We start from the raw sequence: 10759 nt of genomic DNA on the forward strand, positions 1-10759 counted from the left end.
ACTAAACTTCTCACCCCCCCTCCTTTACCACACAAAGAAAGTAGAGGAGTAGCCTAATGGTTAGGGCACTGTGCTGTAGCTCCTTGTGATCCTGGGCAAGTCAATAAGGGATCCTTTTACTAAGGTGCACTGAAAAATGGCCTGTGGTAGTGTAGGCGCGGGTTTTGGGCGCATGCAGAACTAATTTTCAGCGCACCTGTAAAAAAAGGCCTTTTAAAATTTTTTTTGCCGAAAGTGGACTTGCGGCAAAATGAAAATTGCCACACGTCCATTTTGGGTCTGAGACCTTTCCACCAGCCATTGAGCTAGCGGTAAAGTCTCATGCGGTAAATGGGCAGTAATGACCTACGCATGCCAAATGCCACTTGGTGTACATCCGATATGTGTGGCAGAAAATAAAAATTATTTTTTGGCTGTGCATATCGGACTTGCGGCAAAAATGAAATTACTGCAAAAGCCACATGGTAGCCATGCGGTAACTCCATTTTGGTGCACGTTGGGTGCGCGTAGATGCTTACATGGCTTAGTAATAGGCCTTTTACAAAGCCACGGTATGGCTACCACTGCAATGGTCCACGGCAAATTGGTTCTACCACTGAGATACCGCAGGAGCCTGACAGTAGTTCCGGTGTGTGCCGGGCACTCTTTCCTGCGCTCAAAAAATAATTTTAGTTTTTTTTAGCACCGTGGGCTTACCTAAATAGGAGACGGTAAGGGCTTTCCCAGGAAATGGCCAAGCGGCAAATGCTTATGTTACCACACAGCCATTTTTGTCTAAAAAAAAATCCTTTTACCCGCTGCAGTAAAAGGGGGCCTCAGCATGTGTCAAACCCGTGCGCCAATGCCACCATTCAGGTCTTTATACCACAGCTTAGTATAAGGACTCCTAAATTTTTCATTGCCCTAGGTACAAAACTTACATTGCCCACTGGGGACAGAGAAAGTGCCTGTATATCCTATATAATAATTCTCATCTCCATCGTTCTGTCTTGCTGCCTGGGACTGTGGCTCCTTCCGAGTTGGTCTGCTAGGCTCCGTAGATCAGGCTGACATCACCACAGCCATTATGATGTCAACTTCAGAACCCGGGTAAAAAAAAAACTTGCCTCACAGCTGATCCATGTCCAGGGGAGGGTCGCTGGACATGGGTGGCTGGAGGGGGGGCAGGGGAGAGAGGAGGGCACCTGGATATGGGTGACTGGAGGGGGCAGGGGAGAGAGGAGGGTCGCTGGACATGGTTGGCTGGAGGGGGGCAGGGGAGAGAGGAGGTTCGCTGGACATGGGTGGCTGCAGTGGGCGTAGGGGGAGAGGAGGGTCGCTGGACATCGGTGGTTGCAGGAGGAGAGGAAGGTCGCTGGACATGGGTGGCTGCAGAGGAGCCGAAGAAAACCTTGCTAGTGCCAGTTTCATTTGTGTCAGAAACGGGCCTTTTTTTTTTTACTAGTAATACATAAATTGCTTTAATTGTATCATAGAAAGGCAATATATCAAGAATCTAATAAAAATACAATGGGGGAGAGGAGCCTTGGGGTTCTAGCCTCTCTTTTTTAAAGTTAATTTCTCTAGGGGTCCATGTAAGCTGATGCCATTAGTTCATTTTTTTTTAAACTAAGCTCATTTGATTCTTTCCAACTTGACAGAAATCCAAAATCTGCTCAGGAAAGAGAGCTCTTGCTGATGGGTGTGACGCCTCTGATGAGATCAATCTCAGACTACACAGCAACATCCTAAGGGCGCAGGAAGCAAACAGATGCCATGCGTTTCTGCTTATTGCCACTCAGAGTGAATGCATTTGAACTTCTTAGAGTGGATGAATAAAACCACACTGCTTGGCATTGAATGTCAACTACAGGCTGGAGCATTCGAATAACCCATTTTATACATTATTTTAAGAAGCATGACCTGGGCTGCCGAGAGACCAGGGCAGGAGCAGACCACCATGCCCCCCCCCAACCTAGGCCGCTGCTGCAGCCACCACGCCGGGCCGCCCCCATACTTGATCGCTGCTCTTCGCCTTACCTTCCTGTCTCTGATTGCTGCTGTCCCCTCCTGTTCTTGTGTTCCAGGACTGGAGTCGGGACCTGGAAGCTGGCAGGCAGGAAGAAGCTTGCCGGCACCTAAGTATCTTACATATGAATTTATATAGGGGTTTGTGCCCCAGAAAACCAAACCAATTGTCTTTTTTTCTTTGGGAGCCTGTTTATTGATGCGTTTTTACACTTACTGTGCTGCAACTACAAAAATGAACATACAGTAAGTGCAGACTGTGTGGTAACTGTTGGGGGAGGCATGTGCAGCACGTCCCATGCAGTTACTGCAGAGAAATATTCTTGGGGCAAGCGACGAGGGGCAACTTGTATGCCTCAAATCCCCAAGGGGGCTTTTTTCACCTTAATAGAATCTCCAGGTCTTTGGCCTTCTGCAGGGATTAATTGTATCCTATCTTTAATATTATTTTACTGTCAACCTTCTCCACTGGTGTGTAATTTCCCTTCAATGACACCGGAGGTCTCACAGATTCTAGTGCGCTGGCTCACAATGTGTCTCTGAGTTCTGCAGACCTTTGGACCCCGTCCCTTCAAACTGGTGAAAAATGCCTTCTTTGTAGCTACTACCCCTTCTTCATTCTATGGTGGTAAACAGTTTGACAGAGGGTGTTATTCCAGTGCTTATGAAGGAAGCGCTGGTTACTCCTATTAAAAAAAAAAATCATTGCTTGACCCTCTTTCACCTAACAATTATCGGCTAGTTAGTTTTTAATCTTCCGTTTCTTACCAAGATATTGGAAACGGTTGTATTCTCTCAACTTCAATCATTCTCTGAATCTATCAGTGCACTCCATCCTCGTCAATCTGGCTTCAGGTCAGGTTATTGTACAGAGACAGTAATAACAGCCCTTCTAAGTGAACTACTTTACCGATTAGACCAGGGCCAGATTGCACTGATAATATCTTTACATTTATCCGCGACATTCGATTCGCCTTGGTGTTAATACTGCTAGATTTCTCAGCAACTTTTGACACTGTGGATCATGATATCATGCTAGCACGACTGACAGAAACGGGTATCAATAGAACAGTACTTGCTTGGTCAGATCTTATCTATCAGACAGGCAACAATCCATAATGTTTGGCAGCAACTCATCGCCACCATGGGCACTCACAATGAACAACACTGTCACCTATTCTTTTTTTTTAATTTATGTTTATTGACGTCAGTACAGAAGGAACAATTTCAAAGTGTAACACGTTACACACAAGTATGCCTGTGGTACACAAAATGCTTCAACTAAAATGGACATGAGATGGAACGATCTCATAATACAACAGTTGTCCTGAAAAACATTCCCATACTGACTTTTTGTTATTTTGTATATAGATAGATGTACTCTAAGCAGATCCCAGTAACTCACTCAACCAATTCCAGGTGACATCCCAACTAGCAAAACTCCATACATACCTAAATACATACATACAACCCCCCCCCCCCCCTCAGTCTTGTAATGTCTGGAAATTTGGGGACAAAATCTCACCCCAAAATCTTTGCCATAGAAGGGCGTATTGCCTATTATCTACGTTAGGGGATTTTCTATGAATCATACACTCATAGTTAGTCATGTCTGTCATTTTAGCCACCCAGCATGAAGCTGGTACAAGATCCTCACTTGTCCAGAACTGTAAGATCATTTTTTTAACCACCAAAGTTGACTTGTAAAGAAATCTTCTTTGCAGCGGGGAAAAACCTTGAGCAATCAAATCGGACTGATCCCCCAACAGCAGTATAGCATATGACCATTCCACTGTTGACTGCATTACCCTGTTAAGGACTTGGAAAGCCTTGTTCCATATAGTTAATTTTGGGCATTCCAGAAAAGAGTGCAAAAGATTTCCAATCCCAGCCTGACATTTAAGACCCAAGTCTAAATCCCACATCTTCAGTTTTACTCCCCTTTCCCGGGTAATATAAGTTCTGTGTAAAATTTTATATTGAGTTTCTTGCAAATCTGCAGCCTTAACCATTTCATAAAGTGTCTTAAACAAAGTGTAAAATTGTGGACTAGAGTACTGTGTACCTAACTCTGCATTCCACCGATAAAGAACACTCTCAATCCCACCCTCTGCACTGGTCATTTTTACCAACCTGTACCAAGTGGCGAGTCTATTCCCAGCCTCTGGCATGGCCTGGGCCACCTGGTTCAAGCTACCATATGTCCATGCCTCCCCATGTTTCACCTTTTACCTGTTGCCAGTAATGCCTTGCCTGCATGTATTGTAACGTGAGTATTTGGTATCCTCCAGCGCTCTTTTGCCTGAGAAATAGATATAAAACTGTCTTCACTCAGGGAAAGCATATGGCCCAATGTGCTGCACTCCCACCCTGCCCACTGCTGGATTGCCGAGGGGCCCACACCAGCCGTAAAATCCACATTTCTCACAAAGCGCAGGAAAGGAGACATGTTAGGGCTACGTGCCTGGTGAGTGTGCCACCAGCTCCAAGCAGTACGCAGAGGTCGAAGATAACTAAATTGCATATTAAACTTTGTGCCCAAACTGGGGTGCGCATGTACTAAATTTATAAACGAGTATGGGGAACACCATCTTTCCCACCATTTACCCGGGGTGAACTTGGACAGCCCGCTGATCCCGTCAAAAATGATTCTCTTCAATGCTGCCACATTGTACAGGTGTAGGTCCGGCAAGTTAAGTCCTCCTCGCTCCCTACTTAAAATTAACGTTTGGTATCCTATACGTGACCCTTTTTGCCTCCATATAAAAGCCCGCAGTACAGAACGAAATAAACATTCATCTTGTCTTTTGATCCAAATAGGCATTGTCTGCAAAGGATATAACAATTTAGGGAGTAAGATCATTTTAGCCAACGCTACCCGTCCGAACAAGGAGATCGGTAAATCCTTCCACCTTAAACACAGTTGCTTGATCTTTTCTATCTGATCCAGTATATTGCGCCTGTACATCACATCCGGGTTTGTGCTAAGATAAATACCTAGGTATCGCATTGGGTGCTGCACCGGAGGGATAGGCAAGCTTGCAAATCGAGGGTTGTGATAGCTACCCGACAGGGGAAGGAGTTCGGACTTGTCACAATTAACTCTTAGGCCGGATATAGCTCCAAATTCCTTAACTATATTTAGGGCTTCCCCTAGATGTGAGGGGGCATCTGCAAGGTAGAACAGAATATCATCGGCGAATAAGTTGATACGGATATCTTGCCCTCCTACTTGAAGACCTCAGATCTTATCACTCTGGCGCAATTTAAATGCAAGTGGTTCTATGGCTAAGAAAAACAACAATGGGGACAGTGGGCACCCCTGTCTGGTTCCCCTCTGTAAATTTTATTTATTTATTACATTTGTATCCCACATTTTCCCACATAGCAGTAGGTTCAATGTGGGTTACAGATTCCAGAGAGGAGAGTACCAACTCTGGGAATATATACAGAGTGGAAAATAGAGTAACAGTAGGTGCAAGGAAGCTGAGAAGGTTCCGGAAAAGAGAATACAACTCTGGGACGAATGTATAGTAGCATATAGAGAGAAGTAATCCCAATGAGGCTGATAAGTCTCCGGGGATGGGACTACAGCTTCTAGTGAGCAATACAGAGTAGGATAAGGGTAGAAGTACACTTAATTATAACTGGAGTGGTAAAATTTGTACAGTTTGAAGTAATAGGTTATGTGGAAGGAGTATTGTTCATTTCTTAGATTGAAAGATGTGATGCATTGTTCATGAATTAGTTCAGGTCTGCTGGGTAGGCTTTCCAGAAGAGGTGAGTCTTGAGGTCTTCTCGAAATTTTAGATGGGTGTTCGCAGTTCTAATGTTTCTAGGTAAAGCGTTCCAGAGCTGGGTGCAAATGTAGGAAAAGCTGGATGCATATGTTGATTTGTATTTTAGTCCTTTACAGTTTGGGAAATGCAGTTTTAGAAATGTCCTTGATGATTCGATGATGTTTCTAGTTGGTAAGTCGATAAGTTCGGTCATGTAGGTTGGGGCCACACCATGGATTATTTTGTGGACCAGAGTGCAAATTTTGAAGGCTATTCATTCCTTGATTGGTAGCCAGTGCAGTATTTCGCGTAGGGGCTTAGCACTTTTGAATCTTGTCTTTCCAAAAATGAGTCTAGCTGCCGTGTTCTGCGCGGTCTAGAGTTTCCTTAAGATCTGTTCTTTGCATCCTGCATATACAGCATTACAGTAGTCAACATGTGATAGTACCATTGTTTGAATTATATTACGGAAAGTTTCCCTTGGGAAGAATTGTTTGATCCGTTTGAGTTTCCACATTGCATGGAACATTTTCTTCATGGTGGCAGAGGCTTGGCTTTCCAGGGTTAGGTTGGTGTCATAGTAATTCCAAGGATCTTCAGTTTGTCTGATATTGGAAGAGTATCTTCCGGGGTTTTTATGGATGAAGGGAGGTTGTTTTGTGGTGAGAAGAGAGAATAAGGCAGTGAGTTTTTTCCTTGTTGAGTCTGAGTTTGAATGCTGATGCCTAGGCATCCATTAAGCTTAAACTAGTCTTTATTGCAACAGTGATTTCTGTTGGATTAGAGTTGAACGGTATGTAAATGTTGACATCATCCGGATACAGAAAAGGATTAAGATTATGCTTGTATAGGGCATGAACAAGGGGGATCATCATCAGATTAAATAATATGGGTGAGAGAGGTGAACCCTGGGGTACTCCGCAATCGGTACTCCATGATGGTGATATGTTTGAGATTGCTTTTACTTTTTAAGATCTCGTGGTTAGGAAACCCTTGATCCATTTGAGAATATTCCCTCCTATGCCTATCTTGTTGAGTATTCTTAATAGTATATAGTGGTCAACCATATCGAATGTGCTTGACAACTTGAATTGCAAGAGGAGTATGTTTTTACCTAATGCGATTTCCTTTTTGAACTTGGCTAGGAGAGTTACCAGGACAGTTTCCGTACTGTGGAGAGATCTGAAGCCCGACTGTGATTCATGAAGGACTGAGAAATTGTCGATGTATTCAGTAAGTTGTTTAGCTACAATGCTTTCCATCAGTTTGGTTGTAAGTGGGATGGATGGCACAGGTCGGTAGTTGGTGATATTGTTAGTTTTCTTTTTGGTGTCTTTTGATAATGGTGTGAGTAATATATTACCTTTGTCTTTGGGGAATATGCCATGCTGGAACAAGAAGTTGAGGTGGGAGGTAAGTTCAGTGATGAATCGAGCAGGGGGGGGAGGTTCATCAGATAATTGGGGCAGGTGTTCAATTGACAGTAAGCTGTAGAGATCTTATTGGTTGCTAGTGCTATTGTTTCTTGTGTGATCCGGGCGAAATTTGTCCAAGTTCGGTCGGCTGGGTATTCTTCTGAGCGTGGGTCTAGTTCATTAAGGTTGGTATAGTCCTGTGACATATTTTTGCGTAGATCGACAATTTTGCCTTTGAAGTAGTTAGCCAGATCGTCTGCTGTTGGGATTCCTGATTTTGTTGAGACTGGTTTTGTGTCTAGTAATTTATCCAGTAGCTTTATCCAGTAGCTTGTATAACTTTTTCATGTCTTTGTAGTCAGAACCTAGTTGTTCATTATAGTAGTTCCGTTTGGATTTTTTGATTTCATATTTGTATTTTCTATGTGATTCTTTCCAAGCGTTTAGATTTTGATCGTTTTTGTTTTTTCTCCAGGCTCGTTCGAGTTGTCTGGTTCTAGATTTTAATTGTTTCACATTTTCGTTGAACCATGGGGTCCTGTTTGGTTTGTGAATGGTTTTTGTTCGTAAAGGAGCTAATTAATTTAGAACGATGATACATCTCGATTCCTAATCTGCAAGTAGTTGATGGAATCAGATGGAATAGACCAATTGTTATCGTAAATTGATTACCAGAATGCAGTTGTGTCCACTTTACCTCTGGTTTGGTAAGATTTTTTTTCATCAGCTTTGAGATGCCCATTCTTCAGCCAATGTAGGGTCAGATTTAATTTGAAGTGATCTGACCATGGAATTTCCATCCATTTGTGGTCAATGACTTTAATGATTTGGTCTGATGCGAATTTATGGGTTAGCAGGTCAAGTGTGTGGCCTTTTCTGTGGGTGGCATTCGGATGTGGCCATTCGAAATCCCATAGTTGGAAGAATTCCTTACAATCTTGGACACCAGTTTAGTTTGGGTTTTCTAAATGAAGGCTTATGTCCCCAATGACTAGTATGTTTGAGGTAGATGTACAAGTGGCTGATATGAAATCCATTAGGGTTATATATGTTTCGCTCCAAGTGCCTGGCGGTCTGTAGATTAGCACGCAATTTAGATTGCCGACTATACTTTTATGTTGCAATCTGATTGAGGCAATTTCTAGTTGAGGTGTGATTGATTCAGCAGTGGTTTCTAAAGTGAGATGGGATTTGTAATTTATGGCAATGCCTCCGCCTCTTTTACCTATTCTGGTCCAGTATGTAATGTTGTATCCCGGAGGGCAAAGGTCCATTATTATGGGATCTTTTTGGTCATGGATCCAGGTTTTGCCGATGAAGAGTAAATCTAAGGTTTCCGATGTGAGCCAATCTTTTATAATTTCTGTCCAATACCACCCTTAATTCCCACATTATTTGATAGACAGATTGTTCCTGTATCTGCTTTTAGATATCTTGGAATAATCATTGATTCTGCTCTTTCATTTAGTTCTCAGATCTCTGATGTTGTAAAGAAACATTCTACTTTCTTCAACAGTTGCATTCAATCAGAAATACAGTTGGTCTAGACTCTTTATGCACTTTATCATATGCCTGCATTACTATACGATATGACTACTGTAACATTATTTATGTCGCTATTACCAAAGCCAATTTAAAACAATTACAAACTATTCAGAATACTGCGGCTTGCATTATCTGTTGAGCCTCTAGATATCATGGGCTACACCTCTTTTGAAACACCTTCACTGGATTCCCATTGAATACAGAATTAAATTTAAGATCCAAATTTTGACACACAAGGCCCTTCATACTACTATTCCATCCTATCTTGCTGCATTAACTATTTCATATACACCTGCTTGCAGTCTTCGCTCACTTATTGATAACAGACTGGTTCTACCCCCACCATCCAGGGTGAGATGGGAATCCACGAGTACGTCAGCTTTTTATTTTCTTTCACCAGCATTATGGAATTCATTGCCACAACCAATTAGATTAGAAAGATCATATGAAAATAATTTAAAATTGAGCACTCATGCATAGCTGAGGAAGGTGAATGCACTATGCAGGGCATGAGAGAAGATCTAAACCACTGGAAAATAGAGGGAAAAGAAATAAGAATTCTTTGAGACTGTAACCTCAACTTGTTAATTCACAGCATCTTCTTTGCCTATTTCACAATCAACATCTTGTTAGAAAGGTTATTCTTGAACTGGTGGAGGAGCTCTGTTGTGCATTTATCTGCCAATAGATATGCTGTTGACAGTGAACCAAAAGGTCAACCATTTTATTTTCTGAAACATCACATTAGAAACAGTTTTGTGTATGTGTTGTTTATGTAGAAAGCTAAAATAACATTCTATCAGCTGTAGAGTTTCAGCAGGGTGTACCAAAATGACAAAACATGCTCCTTTTATCAAACAGCTTATTTCTTAAAATAAAATAGACCCACACAGTTGCCTTGGGCACAAAACATCAGTGGATAGGCACAGAAAAAAGAAAAGTGTAGTGAGAAGTGAATTTCTGGGTGTGCCCATGTATTTCCTTTCAGCCCCAAACCCCACTAGCTAAAGATGTCCTTTGCCAGAAACCCCTGGGCTGACTGAGCAGCTGGGAAGTTGGTGGCGCACTTCCAGCTGCTGACACCAGGACCCTCCATGCATACTCAGTTCATGTAGCACTCCCTCATCCTTCCAGCACTGCCTCCAAAATGGCAGCACCCTGCCCTGTCTTGCCCAGTGCATCCTGGGATGCGCTGGGTGAGGCTTCGCTACCATATAAGGGAGTTTCTCCCAGGATGCACCATATAATGGAGTTTCTCCCAGGATGCACTGGGCATGGCAGGTTGCCGCCATTTTGGAGTACTACTTCCTCCTCCCTTCAAAAGGTCTGTGGGGGTGAGGTGGCCACTAGATTACCAGGGCAGGTGGTGGGGGTATGTTGCCCACTGGGCCACCAGGGAGTTACTTTTTGTGTTCGGGGTTAGGGGGACTGGAGGTCCACTGGACTTCAGCCCCCCCTGTGTCCTCGTGTTAGGGGAGGGGTGTCAAGGGGGCTAGAAGTTCATTGGACCTCCTTTCCCCCATGTCACTATCTGGGGGACTAGGGGGCACTAAGCCACCAGGGTTCAGCCATTGGGGGGGCACTCAAAGGACTAACTATTGAATGTTCAAAGGCTGGGGGGGAGGGGAGGGGTAGAAAAGAGGAGATAATATGTAGTGCCATTGACCCAACTTTTATTATAACATATGTGGAATGCTGGAGATCTAGGAGTGCCAAACACCCCCTTTCCCACCTGATTATTATGACCTCTAAGGGCAGCCCAGAATTCCCCCTTCCAAAGAAATTTTCTCTGTTCCATATTGACCAATCCTATAGACTTGGAGGGAATCTCACAGATTACTAATCTGCCTTTATGGTGAATATGGAAACTTATGAGATACCGAACATTAAAGCAAAATGCATTCCATAAAGCTGCATACCATGAAAAATGTCCTCCATTTGGCTATCACTCCATTGGCAGAGTAGTCCTGGAAGACAAGGTCATGACCCTTCTCAAAATGCAACTCTTCTTGC

Source organism: Microcaecilia unicolor, chromosome 6 (assembly GCF_901765095.1).
Source record: "Microcaecilia unicolor chromosome 6, aMicUni1.1, whole genome shotgun sequence".
Taxonomy (NCBI): Eukaryota; Metazoa; Chordata; class Amphibia; order Gymnophiona; family Siphonopidae; genus Microcaecilia; species Microcaecilia unicolor.